Source organism: Pseudorasbora parva, chromosome 20 (assembly GCF_024679245.1).
Source record: "Pseudorasbora parva isolate DD20220531a chromosome 20, ASM2467924v1, whole genome shotgun sequence".
NCBI lineage: Eukaryota > Metazoa > Chordata > Actinopteri > Cypriniformes > Gobionidae > Pseudorasbora > Pseudorasbora parva.
This window is the reverse complement of record NC_090191.1, coordinates 18,913,633-18,934,657: the sequence shown is the minus strand read 5'-3', so window position 1 is coordinate 18,934,657 and position 21,025 is coordinate 18,913,633. Positions and strand designations below refer to the sequence as shown.

Genomic DNA, 21,025 nt, shown 5'->3' with positions numbered 1-21,025 from the left:
TGCTCGGGACCGACCACTGTCCAGACTATCCCCCCAAATTTCGGGGGGGGAACTCTGAACTGCAGTCTGTATCCCCGTTCTACAGTGCGCAGGGCCCACACAGAGATATTCGGAAGGCATGACCATGCGCCGAGATACTCTGATAAGGGGACCAGCCTCTCGAGGCTGGTCTGGGGTATCAACCGAACCTCTGCCTCGACCCCCTGAAGCGGATAACCGGCAGGGACTAATCGAGGCAGATTTTCGGTGTGTGAACGCAGTCGCTGCTCTGCCGCAGATTTTATATGTGCTGGCCAGAGCCGCGCGCGAACATGGGGAAACGACGTGGTCCGGAGCCCTTTTGACTGCGAGAGCACAACATCGATTTCCCGAGAGCCTCGGGGGGAGAACGACCTCGGTCGCTCCTCCCCGTGGGGGACAGCTCTCAGCGGTCCTGCCGCAGCTAGGACCGCTTGGAAGCCTTCTTGGCCTGAATAACCTCCCTCAGGTCGGTCTTCGGCTTTGAAGACTTCCCGCGAGAGCGTCGCTTCTTCTGCCAAGCTCCCTCAGGAGGGGCACGAGAAGCGACGCTCTGCTTCTGCACCTCACGGTGCGAGGAGCCCTCTGCTGGCCGAGACTGCCCGCTCGAGGCAGCCTTGCTGGAGGAGCCCCAGCGGCGAGGGATGAACTGGCTGAGAGCGGCAGCCTGCTTTTTCACCTCCTGAAACCTCTCGACGACGGTGCTCACAGCGCCGCCGAAAAGGCCAGAAGGCGAAACCGGGGAATCAAGGAGAAAGTGTCTGTCTCTCTCCCTGATCCCCGACAGGTTCGGCCAGTGATGCCTCTCCGCGCACACCAAACCCGCCATGGAGCGGCCGATATCACGGGGCCCCTTGTTTGGTGACACGAAGAGACAAATCCGCTGCCTTCCTCAGCTCAGTCACATCCTCCGGAGAGGGACCCTCGCCCTCATCGAGCTCCTTCAGCAAGTCCGCTTGGTAGGCCTGCAGAACCGCAAGAGTGTGCAGGCACCCACCAGCGCGACCAGCCGCACTATATGCCCTCGCCACCAGCTTCGAAGTCTCTCGGCATGGTTTCGAGGGCAATGCCGGGGTCTTCAATGAAGCTGCTGTCTCGGGAGAGAGGTGGCCCGCGAGCGCCTCTTCTACCCTCGGCAGCGCAACATATCCCTTCTCAGACGCCCCCAGCACGTTAGCGAAGTCAAGTGCAGGGGGCGTAGTCAAGCGTGCTGAGAAGGGTTTCTCCCACGCCCTGCACAGCTCACTGTGCAGGTCGGGGAAAAACGGCAGACCCCGGCGTGGAGGCTGGGCTCGACGCTTGAAGAAGCGCTCGTCCAGCTTGCTTGGCGGCTGGACGTGCACTTCCTCTTGTGGCCAATCTAAGCTCAGCTTGGCCACAGCGCGAGTCAAGACCTCCACAAGCTCCTCCATAGCCTGCGAGTGGGGTGGCGACTGCCCCACTGCGCCTGCTTCGGTGCTCATTGTCAACGATCCCTCGGAATCGGACAGCATGAGCACCTGATCCTCCGCCTCGCGGGAAGAAGCCGCAGCGCGGGCTTCCACACGTGGCGGAAGATCCTCTGAATCGTCAGAGGAAGAGAGAGATGCCTCAACATTCCCTAATCCCGCTGACAGATCCAGCTGCGAGCCCCACGACCTGCGGCGCCGCTCTGCCTCGGCAACAGCGGGCCCAGAACCGCGAGGCTCGCGAGGCTGACCGGCCTCGTCAAAGACCGCCAGCCGCGAGCGCAGTACTCTCAGCGGCAGCTTATCACATTCGCCGCAAGCCGCTCCCTCGAGAGCGGCCCGGGCGTGCTGCACGCCGAGACACTGCACACAGAGCTGGTGTGTGTCCGTGCCCGAAATAAAGCGCGGACAGGGAGGCACACACCGTCTGAACTGCTCGCTCGCCATATCTAATGATATAATAAGCCCTTACGGGACAAACAACACCAAATAGACAGACAGAACACAGAGCGCGACCGCTGAAAGCAGGAAGCTGCGTTTGCTTGTGCCGGCGTCCCTTTATACCTCCGGGTATGCCGTCACTCGTTACGTCATTACGCAACACCAATCAAGATTGGACTTTTTTGATATGAACTCAGCAGCGTCACGCCGAGGGCGTTCCCCGATGTGTCATCTACGATGACGCAGTGTCGAGTTCCCTCGATAAAGGGAACTTACCTATTTGTAGTTATAAGTATTAAGAGCATGATGATTTATAACCCAAAATGAACACAATCGTATCCACTTAAATTATAATAGATTAGATATTCCATCGTTTTATACCTTTTACTTTCCGAAGTCTCATGTCTTGTTTTTTTCCTGCTTTAAGTAAAGCCATACTATATCATTAAGTGGTTATGATCTACTTTCCCTTAAGGTAAAATCAAAGCTGTGTGGAAAAGTACAAATGAACAATACATTCACAATGCAATTCATGCCTTATTCATAAAAAAAACTGTTAAATTACAAAGTTTTACCTATTATAATACCTGTAGTAATGTAGGCAAAAGCATGTAGATTGAATATGTCACTTAATTTATATATACAAAAATAAACCAAATATCACAAACATGTTCAATGTATATTTACAAGTGCGATATATACTTGAGTATATGTGCAATGGGTTATTTTTGTTCTTGTCCTGAAAATGATAAGGAAAGGTACATTTATATATACAATATAAGTTTGTGGTGCACTAAAGTATTTTCTTTTACAGTCTTGTTAACCACATTCATTAAGTGGCATTTTCTAATGTCTAGAAATAAGGCAGCCGATAATGGTAGTACTGGCAAGCTTATAATTAAAATGATGTGTTCATAGACATAGACTGAGAATGATGAGTGTAAATGAAGAGATCTGAAGACATGTGTGCACTCAACAACCTGGTCATTGGAGGTAGTCTTTCCACACCATCGGATCCAAAAGACTACCGGGGTATCTCCACGATGAAGATTCAGATAAATCACGTCTCTCTATTAGCAAGATTAGGAGATCTCTGCAGGACATCAGGAGTATGTCAGGAAGTACTCAGAGTTAGAAAACAGCAGATTGAAATAGTCTGTAGATTACAGCAGAGACCTTTACCAAGCTAGAAGATGGGAAGAACAATCTGCAATTGGCAGGTGTGGTGAAAAGTTAATTGTCAACTGTGGTAGAAATGCAATAATTGACACCAGATCACTAAATTATTGAAATCTGTCATGGAGTTCATAAGTTCGCCTGTCCATTTAGTCTTGACGTATAGTAAAATTAACTTGGCTTGCTGTCCGCGGAGAAGGCTTGAACCCGAAGCTCAGCTCGAGCTAAAGTAAAAAAATAAAATAAAATAAAAACACTATGGAACTGTGCTTAGAAGGAAAGAGGGAATTAGGGAGGATAATGGGGTGTTTTGCCAGAAGAAAAAAAATTGCAATGGGATGACAAAGTGTTTGCCGCTTATATAGTAGGTAATGATGAGTGACAGGACTGGATGTTTAGGCTCCTCCCAAACCTACATTTGGAACTTCATAAAAATTGCATGACAGGTGTGCTTTAATTTTTTCTAAATTTAGTGTTCTACTGTCAATTATTCCTTGGTGTTCTATAATAATCTCTGAAGTAATCTCAACATGGCTCTTTTCTATAAATTTGGCATGGCCACAATTTTTTCAGTAGGCCTTGCCAAACACCCAAACATCTCTTGGATTCTTAAAAAAACTCTTCTGTTTTACATGTGGAACTAAGTGTGTGCCATCTGGTGACCTAACTGCTACCAGTTCTCTCCCGTTGAGGCAGTGCGTGCATGAACGCTTCACCGGGCATTCGCGGAGAAAGCACCAGCCAAAGAATAATTGAATATAGTACAGTCAATTTCTCTCTCCTTCTTGTTACACATTCAATGTATTCCAGCGCCAGTTGTGCAAATATTGCAAACATATTATGGCCTTACCCTATCTTGACAGTTCACCTCCTCCCCAAGCGCTCACTGCAGGGCATTTTATTATCTTAATGGATACAGACAGCAGTGGGCCGGAACCAATGCTGTAAACCAATTGCGATAGGAATCCACGGGGATACGAATTCATGTCCCCTCGCCTGTGACGGTATGTGTGTGTAGTGCATTCTTGGCTTTCATTTGTTAAAATGAATGAGCTAAATACTGTTGTCTTGGGTGAAGACTGTATCAAGGCATCAGAAAATCAAAACAGTGAAACAACATGGTCAGGTTTCAGGTAAAGGAATGTGGCGAGGACTCAGAAATGCAGAGTAATGGGCTTTTTTTAACAAAACATGACAACAGGAAAGCACATGGCTGATACATGAACCACGTGCTACACAGAATACAACACACAGAGACAGAAGATGGCGCATTTCGGAACAGGTCAAACTAACAGTAAAAGCTTCTCGGTTACGTATGGTAACCCTCGTTCCCTAAAGGAGGGAATGGAGACGTACAACGGACGTCACAGTTGAATTGGGATCACTTCTGGGAGCCCCTATCAGCTTCGAGATTAAAGAGAACAGGCCAACCCCGCAGCAGGGGTATAAAGTGGAAGCGACCGCCATGTACTACTGTTTTTCACTGAGGAGCCGAACTAGCGACTCGTCCTGGAGTGATGGTACAGCTACCACAAGTTCCACCAATGCCTACAAGCGGTAAACCTGGGTTGCGGAGAGCTCGACAGGGTTCGCCTGCTTAAGGGGAACTCTGCTGGAGCAGACAAGCACACGCATCCATTCGATGACATTTATAGTAATATACATTGCTAAGAACTTCATTTGGACAAATTTAAAGGCGATTTTCTCAAAATTTAGATTTTTTAGCACCCTCAGACTACAGATTTTCAAATAGTTTTATCGGTTTAGTATTGTTCTATCCTAAGAAACAATACATCAATGGGAAGCTTATTCAGATATTGAGATGGTCTATATATTTCAGTCTGTATATATACAGTATATGCTATTTTAAAGTTTCTTAATTTAGTTTTGGAGGTCTTCGACAAGAAGTTGTATCAATGGTCAAAAACACTTTCTTCTACTTAGAATATACATTGCAAATCCCCACATTGTTCAATGGTTCTCCAACAACTTGTCGGATGAGTCAGTCTCTCTAAATCCATCCTTTCCATGAGCCTGCTCTGCTCTGATTGACCAGACAGCTCAATCTGTTACGATTGGTCTACCGCATACAGCACATTTTGGCCTTGAAAGTTAATGTCCATTACCACGTACGTACGTCAGCACAGGAGGATTCCTCAATCCTCAGCAATATCAATCTGAGCATGAGTCCAGTGATTAAACATTGGAAGAACATCCGTCGAATTGAGCAAGGACATTTGTGTCCATCAACTAACCCATGTGTGTATTTCTAATTTGTTGCAGTGCACAACTGTATCATTAACTGATCAGTAACAGCATGTACCCAGCACTAACGTGATTAACTGTAACATTAAAGTTTGCAAAATAAATCTTTCCATAACCTTTATCTTTACAACTGATTTGCTGTAGCATTTCAATAAGAAATATTATCCAAAGTATTTAATATTATATAATATTAAATAGTATTACCAGTTATCCGGACACCTACACAATATAAAACACAGTAATACATATTTTGAACACCTGGTGACTACATACATCAGTATCTATATACCATTACATTACCCATGTGATTCTGAGGAGCAAGCTGGTCCAAATAAACAGGGTATTGACCCATCTTTCCAGAGCAAGCATTTTGCAAATCCAGTGTTGAACTCTGAGATTTGAGAGGCGGTCGTCAGTAAAATTATGTGTTTGTGGGTGTCTCAAGTTGTTGGATGACGTACAACATTGGTGAATGTGAATGTCTTTTCTAGGGATGTAGGATTCGAAACACAATTGATTTGTATAGATCTTTCAGAGTTGATTATTTATACAATAACTTTATTCATCATGCACTTTCGACTTTACAACGTTTACATTCACAAACAGCTATATTACACGCTGCATGAAAGAGAATATTAGAAAAAAAAAACATTATAGGGGTCACTTTAAAGGCCACATGCTATTATTTAAATGCAATGTTAATGTTTAAATGGGGTAATAAAATAATGAATAATGTTTAGTAAAATATAGCTGTGGTTATTTTTCTGGTATTGGTATTGACTACTGAAATCCTTATAAGATACCATGTCTGTATATGTGCATGTGTTTTAGTTTATAATTAGTGCAGTTGCAATAAGGTGAAGTCCTAATTGAGTTTAATACCTTGGTTTGAAGGTGTGTAAATGTTTATTAAAATAAAATCCATTTGTCATTCTTTTTTGCATGATAAATATTACATTGTTTTGGTTTTTGTTATTTCCCATCATACATTTGTGTGGCCTAATGTTTCCTGGCGTGTGAACGACAATGTTGCTGTGGGTAAACACGTTAACTTACCTGGACATTGATATTCCTGATCATATAGTAAGGTGTCCACAGAGAGGCTGAGAACATCTAATGCATAAAGAAATAAATGCTATTCAGAGTATCAAACACTTGACAACGTGTCAGTGAGTCGAAGGAAACGGGTCTTCTGAAGACAGGAAGTCTCACAGGAGCGCTGCATCCCTGGTGAGGTGTCAGCATCATCTCTCCCACTGCTTGAGTCGAAGGATAAAAGCTTGTGCAGTAAAGCATTTGTCAAATGGTCCACACACTCTTGTGATTTCCTCGTCATGGTGTTCTGAGGTGGTTACTTACATTTGATATTCTGACTGAAATATAATACATAAAGCGTGTTAGGGTTGATTTTAAAAAAGAAAGAAAAATTGATGAGGCAAGACTGATTGATAACATTTCTGAGTTTGACAAACCTAACACACTGCAGCTGTAAAGTTGTAACCTGCAATTGTTTGCTACATCAATTGTCTATTTTTACTTGATACTTGACTAACAGGATTTAGCCACTCTTCATTTTTGTCGCCTTTGGCTTGGCTTGCTCAGTTGGGAACACTAAAATTTCGATCTAAGTTTTACACTAAATGAAATTACTTATTTAAGTCTTAATTAATAAATACTATAATATAGATCTGACAACATTGTCGCTATATTAAAAATAAAAATAAGCTGTTAACATTACCGTTTTCTCCAGAACAACTGTACAGCTGAATCAAATTTTGTTGCAACATTGTCCTGTTTAACACTGTGATGCTGGTTTGAAACAATCTTCATTGTAAAAGCGCTATATAAATAAAGTTGACTTGACTCTTGTTGGTGTAACTTTACTATTGCCTTTCCTTTTTGAGTAAGCTTAAATGTTATTGGCTAGCTCTATTTCAACACGCTTCCTGAATTATTTTAAGTCTTAACGAATTAGTGGATAATTTGTTCAAATTTGTATCACCCCATTTATACATTTTTCATGTTTCATTCACCCCACTGACAGTTACTAGAGTGGGATTACGAGTGGACCATCGTTATATTTAGGCATTACATTTAACCTTACATTTCCACACAAATCACATTGTACCATTCATACATAATCGCCACCTCATTATTTTATTTTTCATTTTTTTCATGAGATCAGATTGTCAAATTGTGGATTAAATGAGCTGTGCTTGTTCGATAGTTTCTTCCCCTATGCTGTCAAAATAAGCTTAAATTGGTATGTTCACATGTCACATTTTAAAAGTTTTAGAATGTTATATCTATAATCATATTTTGATGCAAATGGTGTATGCAGTTGTTTGAAACACCAACCAGAATGCTAACTCAGACACTATTAGACATAATGAATGTGTCTGGGATTTAACACTCTTCTGGGGAATATCACGCTGACTTACATTACATAAAGCACAGACTGTCAGCGCTGAACTAGAGCTCTATTAACGCTGTGTAAGCTGTGTGTGTAAGAGGGATATTGTGTAGAATCATATCTGACACGGTGCAGTTGTATGAGAAGTCTAAAAGAGGACTAGCTTCACATTTTCAGGGGCACTTTACAGTCGTACTGAATTTCCAGCCATTTCTCCAGTTAAATTGTGGCTGTGGGCTACGCTCAGCCAAGGATCTTCACTCTGCTCGGTAGATGAAAGGCTAATTTCTCAGCGGGTTTCCTTATTGCCTCATCCTCGTTTATTAAAGTTACTCTAATTTCATTTATTAGGCAGAACGCAATCACATGCTTCCAACTACGCGTTCTATTTTATTTCTTTCCTCTCGCCTCACCAAATGCTCAACTAGCAGCATTTGTACATTTTTTTTTGTAAAAGGGATCTTATTTTCTAAACCGATTTAAAAAAAAAAAAAAAAAAACAATGTTAAGTTTGTAAGTTTTTGCTTCAGCCGATGTTTTTCACTTTTGATTACTTTTTTTTTTTTTTTTGATGGTCCACTTTAGACATTCTACTAACTGTAAGATTGTAACTACATGTAAACTATCTCTCATTAGAGTATTCATATCTGCTAACACTTTATTTGGTCCCACATTATATTAGGTGCCCTAAACTACTATGTATTAACCTTTAAATTAACAATTTGATACAATGCACCTTACATTCCTGTTTTTGCATTGGACTTCCATTTATGAAAAATACCTGCATGTAATTAAATCTGTAATTTATTTCTGTAGTTACATTTATAATTACACTGTTGACACTTCCCTTAAACCAAACACTACTATCACACATGTCCTTAACTTTACCCATATCCCATCTCGACATGAGCAAAAGTGTTTTGCAATACAATATTTAATGTATTTTATGTAATGTAAAAGTATCTTGTACTTATTTTAGATGTAAGTACATTGTAATTAAGGCCACCCAATGGGACCCTTTATTTTGATTGTCCCCCAACAGACATTCTACTGACTATAAGTATATTTGCAATTGCATGTCAACTTATCCTACTAACCCTAACACCTAATCCTGATAAAACAGTCTACTAATACTCTAATGCAAGTTAGTTGACACTGACAAAGATATTTATTCTGATATTCATACTGCTCCTGTTTCATGAATGAGACAAGAGGCACATGTAAAACAGGCTACATCTGATTATATATACATGTATTTGTTCAGAACACACTTAAAGAGATTTGCACACGTTCAAAGGGCTATGTTCCAAATATTTTATCAGTATGATGTGTGCTTGTTATCCAAACCCTTGACCTTCACCTTGCTAGAGCAAAGCTTTACCACTTGAGCTAGAAGGGAAATAGAATAATATATGATTGCATCCAAATGAATGCATAACATAACAAATACATAAATATCCCAGATGCCCTTGACTGTGCACTATTAAATAAAACATTTGGCCAAGAGAATATGGACAAAGCCCTAGAGACATTGTGGGCAAACGCATAAAGAGGAGAGCATTATGGATATAGAAAGCCTGTAAGTTCTTGGCAGCATTTCTTAGGATATACAGAAGTGTGCATTTGTCAAAAGGGATCAAGTCTATATATGCCCGACCTTCCTCTAACTCCCTGAATCATTGTGGTATAATATGGTGGTCTAAAGAGAGATCAGAATCATGTAACTGCCATTTGCTGTATGTATACAGATGCACGCGTCCACAGTGAGACGCCCAGGCAGACCATGCACTTAAGATGTGGTATTACAGCTCACTGCAGAGAGGACAATAATGGCCCCATCCATCAAACACAGTCACCAGGCATGGCACACCCTTCCTTAAAGCAGAGAGAGAGATAGAGAGACAGGTCATCATAGCTCTGTTCCAAAACCTAGTGAACTGTCTACTTCCCGCATGGACAGCAGCCTTCTAAGGCAGCGTCCTTACTGAAATGGAACCTCATAACACCGTGTCCTAACCAGATCCAAATAGTTTTCAGTGACAAGCAATTTATCTGGACTGAACACGAAACCGCTGCATGCCTGACAGTAACACTTTATTTTGATGGCCCCTTTTGGACATTACTCTGTAAGTAATGTCGCAACTTTGTCAACTGTCTCTAATTAGAGTATTAGTAAACTCTTTAGTCATCGTCCTCCAAAAGACTACTGACTATAAATAACTACATGTCAGCTTATTACCATACCCGTCTATTATGCCTACTGCATTTATTTGATAAAAATAAAAAACTGAAATATTGTGAAATATTATTACAATTTAAAATTGCTGTTTCATATTGTATTTTAAAATGTAATGTATTCCCAAATCATTATTCCAGTCTTCAGTGTCACACAACCCTTCAGAAATCATTCTAATATGCTAATGTGGTACTCAATTATTAAAAATTATTCTTTGTATTATTAAGGCTGAAAATATTCACTGTAAAAAAAAAAAAAAAAAAAAAAAATCAAGTCTCCAACTGAAAATTTTCTAGTACCAAGTATTAAATTGTACCAATTCACTGAAAAATGTAGATATGATCAGTCACTAGAAAATGTTCTGACATTTTTTACAGTGTTGCTACTTTTTGCTGCTTACTTTTTTTGTGCTGTTGTTTGTATAATTCAAGAGACCTTCTTCTTCTTCTTCTTCTTCTTCTTCTTCTTCTTCTTCTTCTTCTTCTTCTTCTTCTTCTTCTTCTTCTTCTTCTTCTTCTTCTTCTTCTTCTTCAATAACATCTAAATTAAGTGAAGTTTTATGTTTTGAACAGTGATGTAAATTGCATTACTTACCCTTTGGACATGCCTTCATGTTGGAATTGTGTCTCATGTTTCCACCAAACAGATTTTGATTTATTTTTTTATTTTTATGTAAATTCTGAATTTGTGCCACAGAAAAAAAAACAAAAAACAAACAAAAAAAAAAAACATTTTCAAATATAATTGGGAATTTTTAACTCACAACTATGCGTTTACATGTCACAATTCTGATTGTGTGATATTTACATGATATATAGAGACTTTATAATTCACAATTATGACTTCTTTTCTCAGAATTTTGAGATAAAAAAGTTATAGTCCAATTTTGAGGGGACATTTTTTTCTCAGAATTGCAAGTTTATATCTCACAGTTCTTACTTTATATCTCGTAATTGTGTGTTATTGTCAGAATTGTGAGATATAAACTTACAATTGCGACTTTATATCACACAATTCTGACTTTATAGATCGCAATTACATTGTTATTAAGCAATTTTGACTTTATAGCTCACAATTAACGACTTAATATCACGCAATACTTAATAGCTCGTAATTCTGACTTTATAGCTATAAAAAGTTTTTTTTTTTTTTTTTTTTTTTTTTTTTTTTTTTTTTTTTTTTTGTGGTGGAAACAAGCTTCCATACTGAAGAGCTTCAGAACAAAACTTAGAAAATAGGTAATTTACTTGATCCTTGACACACCATAAAGTTGGGCAACCTCAAAATAATGTGTATAATATTGTTATTGGAAATGCACAATGTTTGCTCAGTCAGTTCTTAGTCAGATTTTCAACAATTTAACGAAAAAATAATTGTGCTACATTTGAAATGGAAACCTAGCACATGCTGTCTTATTTCACTTAGTTTTGGAACTTTGCCACATACACAAACTGTTTGTGGCGTTACGTGTCAGACTGTCCCGTCCTGATTAATTGAGGCAGGATAAACTGCAATGTGGACCAGACTTTATGCCAAAAGTGATAAGGCTGGCTGTGCAACGAGTTATAGACTTGCAATTAATAATATATAAAATATATAATATATAAAACCAAATCCAGACTCTCTCAATATTCCTGATGGCAGACCTTTCAATTTCTCTCCTTCTGCCTTTCTTCCTTACTCTTCTTCGCCAGCAGGGATATCACATGCTAGATGATATACAAATAAATGGTGGGATTAGTGGGCCTTTGGTGGATGGGAGCAGATGTCTTTCGCAGATGTCACTTGCGGGTGCTTGGCTGCAACACTTCTGCCTGCTCTCCTGACTTGATGTGGCACAGACGCCAATTGAGCACCTGATTGGCAGCTAAGAATGCTCTGAAGAGACAGAGGGTAGCCTTGAATGCCCAAAATCACTCTGGAGACCCACTGAGAGTCTGTGGCAGGACAGGCTCACATCATCTCTACCAGTACCTGCTGACGTGTTTTTCTGAACAAACAGACCAAAATAAATACTCTAACTTCATTAAGGTAAACAAGATCGTTTGTGGTACATGATTGCCACCACCCAGTTTATGAAAATAATATTTCTTAATGTTTTATGAATGTTCAAAATGTCAAATAAATGCAAATGGCATGATCTGACACCTAATGCCCCATTCTATTTTTGATCTACTCCATGGAATTTTGCTACTTCCGACAACAGGACAAGTGGATTCAGCACTTTTTCTTTGGGCAAAGTGTTAAAAGCATAGTTCACCCAACAATGAAAATTACTTACCCTCATGTGTATAGGTGTATATGATATGCCTCTTTCAGACTAATACAATTAGAATTATATTAAAACATGTGCTGGCGTTCCATCATTTGACATGATTAAGTTCCGGTGACAAATGCAGAAGCACAGAGGATAGAGGATAACAATGACAAAACATGGTTCTCGTGAGAACTAGCATATAGCATGAGTGTCCTATGTCATACACTGGAAGGCCTGTCTCTCGCGAACGTGCGTACAACAGTTGGCGCAAGTTACAGATTACAGTTTGTAAAGTATAATAGTGTAATAGAGTAATGGTAAAGCATACCTTTGCTACTTACTAGTTATGCTTTTCTTTGCAAATTCAACTAAACAATAAAAGTCCCCCCAAAAAGTTCACAGTAAAACCAAGGGTGTTTTGTCTTTAAAAAAAATCATATGCTAATATTTGAGTGGTTAGATTAACATATTAAGTGTACATAAAACATAGTTTGAAATAATTTATTTCAGGGATTAATTGAGTCAGCAGGAGGGCAAGATGTAATGAACACTTAATCAAGCTCAAAACTGCTGAGCATAAAGGACAGAATGTCCTTAACTGTCAAACAAATCAATGTTGATTTAATGAAGAGTTGTGTATTCTGGAAAAAGAAAAAGAAAACAAAAAACAAACAATAACAAAAAACCAAGCTACTTTTATATCAGCCATTTTTATATCAGTACACTCTAAAAATGCTGGGTTAAAAACAACCCAAGTTTGAATAGGTCCATTCACTGGGTTCAAACAACCCAATTTCTGGGTTTGTCAATTTTCAACCCAACTTGGGTTGTTTTCAACCCAGCATTTTTTTAGAGTGTCCACTGTAAAAAAAATATTTAAAAAAAATAAATTACCTGGTTGCCTTAACATTTTGAGATAATTGAAATTAAAAATTAGATTTAATTCAATGACATTTTGTGAGAATAGACAACGTTTATTCAAATATTATTAAAATATTTTGTAAGCATATTGCGTAATTGTGTGTTTTATTTGTGATGACCCAGTGGAACATGCCAAATGCTTATATATATATATATATATATATATATATATATATATATATATATATATATATATATATATATATATATATATATATATATATATATATATATATATATATATATATTTTCTTTTTTTTTTTTTTTTTTTTTTTTTTTTACTGTGTAGATAATCAAATACATTAATTTGCTCTCATTACAGTGTGTCAGTTATTGTGTACAGCAGACAAATATTTCCAAACTTCACTCTAGGACAGAGAGGTGTAATGTTCTATCTAGAATAAATGTCTGTCTGTCTTTTGTATCGGTGTTAGAACAGCTGCACACTCCACTCTCTCTCTGATTGACAGTGCTGGAAGGGAGAGGCAGAGAGGGTGTTAGTGATGGATGAGAGAGAAGAAAAGCTAGTGAAGAAGAGTTCTGGAGTTGCACAGGAATGATAGATTTTACTTTGTAGTGCTGACAAGACTGTACAAGCATCAATGGCTGGATCACTAACAGGCAGGGCAGTGTAGAGCCAGAAACATTTTTGATAGGAGGGAAAAATTAAAAATAAATACAGTATACAGTGCATCCGGAAAGTATTCGCAACGCTTTACTTTTTCCACATTTTGTTATGTTACAGCCTTATTCCAAAAAGGATTAAATTCATTATTTTCCAAAAAATTCTACAAACAATTCCCCATAATGACAATATTAAAAGAAGTTTGTTTAAAATCTTTGCAAATGTATTCAAAAAAAAAAAAAAAAAAAATCACATGTACATAAGTATTCAAAGCCTTTGCCATCAAAATTGAGCTCAGGTGCAATAAGGAATTGTGTATAGACCTCCGAGACAAGACTGTATTGACGCACAGATCTGTACAGAAATATTTCTGCAGGACTGAAGGTCCCAATGAGCACATTGGCCTCCATCATCTGTAAATGGAAGAAGTTTGGAACCACCAGAACTATTCCTAGAGCTGCAAATTGAGCGATCGGGGTAGAAGGGCCTTCAAGGTGGTGTTTGCCAAAAGGCTCCTGAAGGACTCTCAGACCATGAGAAACAAAATTGACAATGTGTGTGTGTGTGTGTGTGTGTGTGTATATGTATTGCTAACAATTACGACAAACTTCTAATTGTGTTGATATAATGCCTCTATATTTCTGACAATATCCAACAACTGAACATGCTTGAGTCACACACAGAGTTCAACATTCAGCATACAAAACGTCTCGGTTACGTATGGTAACCCTCGTTCCCTGAAGGAGGGAATGGAGACGTACGTTGTACCAACGAATTGGGATCCCTTCTGGGAGCCCCTATCAGCTTCGAGATATAGAAAACGGGCCAATGAACATTGGCATGTGTGCTTTGCATATCGCACCCCGCCCCGCTGCATGGGTATGAAGCGGACGCAGTGATGGTACAGCAACTGTGGCGACGGGACTTATGTCTCCGTTCCCTCCTTCAGGAAACGAGGCTTACCATACGTAACCGAGACGTTCCCTTTCAGTCGGTCACTACGACATACGTTGTACCGACGAATTGGGATACCTATGGAAAACGCCACAGTTACTACCACTTCCAGCACCCTCCCGGGGTACCTCGGACCCCATCTAAGCAGGCGGGGAATTTCCTGCAGGGAGAGTCACACTAACATCCCACAAGACCCAACCAGTGGACTATTGGATAACGCTGGGAAAGCGTGCCCCTGGAGGCCGCTGCGGAAGCCACACTATCCCGAAAGGGCATACCATGTGGAAATTACACGTATAGACTGGCCGTGGGCAGTGCAAGATATGGGAGTCCCAGGGGTGGCCCGGCCCTCTTGGGCGGGGGACAGTCACCACACCGAGGGAAAGACACAGGCTCACCGTAGGGAGCCATACCGTGGAGAATCCACATATGGGACCGCCGTGGGGGTCACTACATATGGAACCCAGCCTAACACAAGTTCCACAATGCATACAAGTGTTAGACCTGGCGTCAGACGCTCCGCCACGTCTGACTGCCGCGGGTTGCGGAGGACTCGACAGGGTTCGCCATACTGGGTCATATAAGCGCACGTATCCGTTCCGTGAGGAAGGGAGTGGCGCAGCAAGCCGACACTAGAACGGGGAAGATACTGGCTCTACACGTAGGCTTTAAAATCTAGCGAATATATTGGGTGTTGCCCAGCCCGCAGCTCTACAAATGTCTGTCAGCAAGGCGCCCAGGATGAGGCTACACCCCTGGTGGAGTGGGCTCTAATCCCGAGCGGGCAGGGCACGTCTTGGTATTCTTATGGCAAGACAATGGCATCCACTATCCAGTGGGCCATCCTCTGCTTGGAGACAGCCTTTCCCTTCTGCTGTCCTCTGTAAAAGACAAAGAGCTGTTCTGAGGTCCTAAAGCTTTGCGTTCTGTCCACATAAGTCCGAAGAGCTCAGACAGGACAGAGAAAAGCCAGGGCTGGGTCTGCCTCCTTCAAAGGCAGCGCTTGCAGGCTCACCACCTGATCCCGGAAGGGAGTGGTGGGAACCTTGGGCACGTATCCAGACCAGGGTTTCAGGATTACGTGAGAGTCGTCCGGCCCGAATTCCAGGCACGATTCGCTGCCTAAAAATGCCTGCAGGTCCCCTACCCTCTTGATAGAGGCCAATGCAGTCAGGAGTACTGTCTTTAGAGACAGAATTTTTAACTCCAATGACTGCAAAGGTTCAAAGGGAGGTCTCTAAAGTGCACTCGGTACCAGAGACAGGTCCCAAGAGGGTATAGAGGGGGAGCGAGGCAGATTTAATCTCCTCGCGCGCCTCAGGAACCTGACGATCAGGTCGTGCTTCCCTAAAGACTTACCTTCTACTAGTTCCTGATTGGCAGCGATTGCGGCCACAAACACCTTGAGGGTGGAGGTAGACAGCCTTCTCTCCAACCCATCATGTAGATTGGAAAGCACGGCCCGATCAAACATCTTCGGGGGTCTTCTCGATGAGAAGAGCACCAGTCGACGAAAAGGTTCCACTTCAACGCATAGAGGTGCCTCATAGAGGGGATGGAGTCTCCACTCTCCCGGAAACACTGGCTGTCGTGAGAGCTCGTCGGCCGCACGATTGAGCAGGCCCGGAATGTGAGTGGCACGAAGGGACCTCAGATACTTCTGACTCCATAACAGGAGGTGGCGGGCGAGTTGTGACATGCGACGGGAGCGTAGACCACCCTGTTTGTTGATGTACACTACGGCCGCAGTGCTGTCTGTACGGACCAGAACGTGCTTGCCCTGGAGCAGCGTCTTGAAGCGGCTCAGGGCAAGATGAACTGCTAACAACTCTAGGCAGTTGATGTGCCATTGCCATCCGTGGAGACGATTTGCATGCCTGGATACTTGTTCTAGGGGCACCCCCGGCCGTAGAAACACAGGGTCCGACCACGGGCTGAAGGTTTGGCGGCACCTCGGTGTGACTAAGACATGGAGGGAACCGCTGTGCCACGCCCCCCTCGGGACTCGGTCGTGTAGCCAGCGTTGAAGTGGTCTCATATGGAGCAACCCGAGCGGCGTGACCGCAGCTACGGATGCCATATGCCCCATTGTTTCAGTGGGACTGCTGTCCTGCGTTTGAATGAATTCAAGCAGTTCAACACCGACTGGATGCGCTCCTCTGTGAGGCACGCTGTCAAGGAGACCAAATCCAACTCCATACTGAGAAAAGAGATCCTCTGTGTCGGGCAGAGTTTGCTCTTCTACTAGTTGACCCGAAGCCCCAACTGGCACTTGGTGCTGAACACCATGTGTTTGCACAACTGCTCTCATGACTGAGCTAGGTAGTTGAGAACACCACGCTCTCTCATGGGAGCAATGGCCACCTCCGCGACTTTCGTGAAGACACAGGGCGACAGGGAAAGCCCGAAGGGTAGGACCTTATACTGATATGCTCGTCCGTCCAACGCAAAGTGTAGAAAAGGTCTGTGTCGAGGGAGAATCGAGACATGAAAGTACACGTCCTTCAGGTCGATCGCTGCAAACCAATCTTGGGGACGAATGGACCTGAAGATGCGCTTCTGCGTTAACACTCTGAACGGTAGCCTGTGAAGAGACCGGTTGAAGAACCGCAGATCCAAGATCGGCCTTAACCCGCCGCTTTTCTTGGGTACAGTGAAGTACGGGCTGTAAAAGCAGGTCTTCATATCGGCTGGAGGGACCGGCTCGATCGCGTCCTTTGCCAGTAGCACTGCGATAACCGCCTGAAGCACCGGGGCGCCCTCCTTCGACACAGAGGTGAAGTGAACGCCCCTGAACTTGGGGGGACGCCAGGCGAACTGAATTGCATAGCCGAGTCTGATGGTGCGGCTGAGCCAGCGGGACGGGCTGGGGAGCGCTAGCCAGGCCCCCATCGACTGCACCAGCAGGACCAACGGCACCACAGACGTACCCACAAGGGGCAGCACAGCGGCATGTAGGGACCCGACCTGGACAGCGCGGAGGCGGCCCGTGGTGGAGTCTGCGTGCGCGTGGCAACACTAACCTGCTTCCGCTGAAGCCCACAGGCGGCCTCCACACTGTACCGCACCCTGCTGGCGGTTGGAGAGGCGCCTGAGGGTGACAGGGCATGGGGGCGTCGAACAACGCCAAGCTCGCTCTCTTGGCAACAAAGAGATTTTGGAAACTGCTCTTTTTGTGAAGTTTTGGGTACCACTGGCCGTGGGCCAGTGTAGACAGACAGGGGACAGATGTAAATGTCACAAGGGAGCCCCCCGGCCCTCCTCCGGGGGGAGGAAGTGGTGTTGCTGCCACTTCCTGTCGAGCACTTCCTGTCCTTTATCTCTAGGTCTCTTATGACGACGTTTGCCACCTGGCTTGGCAACGGTAGCCTGCCTGAGCGGGCTGGGCGTCCTTCCCGCGGCCGGCTCCATGCCTAAGCCCGGGTGGAGGCTGCTGCTGGGCTGCGGTGGCAGGATGTGCCGGATGGCCTCCGTCTGCTTCTGGGCGGCCGAGAACTGCTGGGCAAAGCTCTCAACCATGTCGCCAAACAACCCAGCCGACGAAATAGGGGAGTCCAGGAACCGGGTCTTATCGGTCTCCCTCATATCGGCCAGGTTGAGCCAGAGATGCCGCTCCTGGGAGCTCTGGGCCAGGACTACCCTCGTGCATGTCCATGAGTGCCTGTGCTTGGTACACCTGAAGCAACACCATGGCATGCAGGGCGGACGCGGCCTGGCCACAGGACCTGTAGGCCTTCGCGGTCAGACCGGAAGAGAATCTACAGGTCCTGGACGGGAGCTTTGGTCCCTGTGCCAGTTGGAGGCAGACGCCAGACACATTTGCATCGCGACGACTCGCTCCACCGGCGGGAGGCCCTCATACCCCCTGGCCTGCCCACCATCAAGGGTAGTGAGGAGGTGAGGAGCCACTAGGTCGACCGCGGGCGCTAAACATTGCTTTCCACGACCTATTCAGCTCCTCATGCACCTCCGGGAAGAAAGGCACCGGGGTGGGACGCTGAGAACCAGTGCCGCCCGACCTGAGAAACCAATCATCCAACCTAGAAGGTTTGGGACGTGGTGGAGGGTTCCACTTAAGCCCAACCTTTTTGGCTGCCCGGGAAAGCATAGCGGTCAACTCTGGGTCTGACTCAACCTTTGCCACTCTCCCAGAGGGAGGCAGTACAGCCGAATCTTCATCCCCAGAGGACTGAAACTCCCCCTCTGATGCAGCAATCGACATCTGCTCGTCTGCGGGTGCCCCAAAGGACACCGTCGGCCACCTATGAGAGGAACCAACGAGATCCTCCGGAAGCACCACCGGTTGCAGCGCTTGTGAGGGATTAGGGTCCTTCAGAGGCTCACTCGATGGGTTTGCCCTAACCGTGATCCTCAGGTCACCCCGGCCATCCGTCAAAGTTGGTCTGTTTTGCTGGGCAGGAATAGACCTAAATTGAGCTATGGGTAGGGGGACTCCACCCTCCTGAAGGTAGGTGAGTCTCGACCTAAGCGCCGAGATAGTCATGTTCCCGCACTGAGAACACGAGCTATCCACAAACGCCGCCTCAGCGTGCTCTAAGCCCAGGCACGTGATACAGCGCTACAGGCGAGCGACAGGGAAAGACCACATACAGAAATGGGTGGAAAGACATCCTGAAAAGGATGGCACATCACCCGTGTAGCTCTTTTGTGAGGAAAATTTGCTCTTTTAGTGCTGAAGCACCCAGGGATCGACCACGGCAGAATGACAGGTTTGGTGTGCAGACTGTTTCTGCTCTCACCAGAAAAGGAACACGCCCACCGAACCAACTGTGTGTGGTGTGTGTGTAATGCAATTTGCTCAGTTTCTCAAGTTTGCTGTGAAAACAGCAGCTCTCTCAGCAGCAGTGAGATTGCGGTCGCGCTGTCTTGTGCCGTCTGGCCAACACAAGAGCAATTTCCCCCGGCACACGCTCTCTCACTCTCTCTCTCTCTCTCTCTCTCTCTCTCTCTCTCTCTCTCTCTCTCTCTCTCTCTCTCTCTCTCTCTCTCTCTCTCTCTCTTTTTCTCGCTACATAGAAGGCAGTCAGATGCTTCATCAACGCCGATCGGCTCCGAAGTGAATGATAACAGTGCGTGGTGATAGCTTCTGCTTTATACCCGCGCAGCAGGGCGGGGTGCGATATGCAAAGTACGCAAGCCAATGTTCATTGGCCCGTTTTCTATATCTCGAAGCTGATAGGGGCTCCCAGAAGTGATCCCAATTCGTCGGTACAACGTACGTCGTAGTGACCGACTGAAAGGGAACAAAACAATGGTGAAAAATTGTTTTGTTTTACACTTAATAAACCTTTACAAGTTCATTTGATGTTATTATTGCACTGAAAAAAATTTGGAGTGACATTTACTTAAAAAAAGCTAGGAAACTTTTTCCACACAGAAAGTGCTTGTAATCTTTACTCGGGCTATTCTAAGTAATATTTACTTACTAGAACCACTTATTTTTTATGTAAAATACACAAGTAAATTGCACTGGCAATACTCATCTATAGATTGTAACTTTCACTCAGATTACCATTGCATCCAATTACAAACCCAAGTGAATATTGCTGATATTTCTTAGTTTTGCATGATGCTCCCAGAATGCATTGTGGCATGAAGCATGTCACCATTGTTGAGATTCTTAGGCTGAATCTTGATATCTGTGTGTGAGAAAAGCTTACAGGAGTTCAAAGTGCTTAGTGTACAGTCTGTTATAAAATGTATTCAACTTTTTCTGGTTAAAACTGTGCTGGATCTTTTCTAGAATAAAACAAGGTTAATAGTATATTGCTCATATTCACGTATAAGATTGGTGAATTAAGCCACTACACAATGATCATATTCTGATCATCAAGCGGCCAAAAGCATCTGATCATGTTTTCTCTGCTTTTCTTGCCATAGCAAACTCAGTCACAGCAGTGAGAGAAACATTAACATTAAAAAGTCGCCAAACTGCCCAACTAAAGAAAACACTAATCGCCATAATGGTGACATAAAAAAACTCTATTAATTCTCAATAAGAACTTGTAGCGTTGGCTACCGTTATTGTGATTAAAACTCATGTTCAGTGAAAAGTTAAAACTTATTGAGAATAAGTCAGCCACATAAAAGCAACATCCCAAAATGACCGTCTCTGCCACCACTGAACAAGTGGGATCTTTGCGAAAAATCTGTGCGCATTTTCAAATACACTTTGCTTTTCAGATTAAAATTTACTTAATATTTTAGGTGAATGTGCTGTGACTATAAAACATTAAATATTATTTGTAAA

The 21,025-nt window shown here is 43.4% G+C and overlaps 1 long non-coding RNA gene across 2 annotated transcripts in view; it reads right to left on the bottom strand.

Moving 5' to 3' along the window:
- Positions 1–5,967: 5,967 nt before the first annotated feature.
- The window catches only part of LOC137049509 (uncharacterized), a 33,418-nt gene continuing 18,360 nt past the window's right edge, over positions 5,968–21,025 (bottom strand). The window contains exons 3-4 of one of the 2 annotated variants that reach the window (XR_010899624.1): positions 10,398–10,537; positions 9,092–9,636 (exon numbers count right to left, since the gene is read on the bottom strand). This is a non-coding gene — a long non-coding RNA (uncharacterized lncRNA). Of the gene's footprint in view, positions 6,722–9,091; positions 9,637–10,397; positions 10,538–21,025 lie in introns of those variants that run through there. The other variant, XR_010899623.1, reaches the window with a different exon arrangement.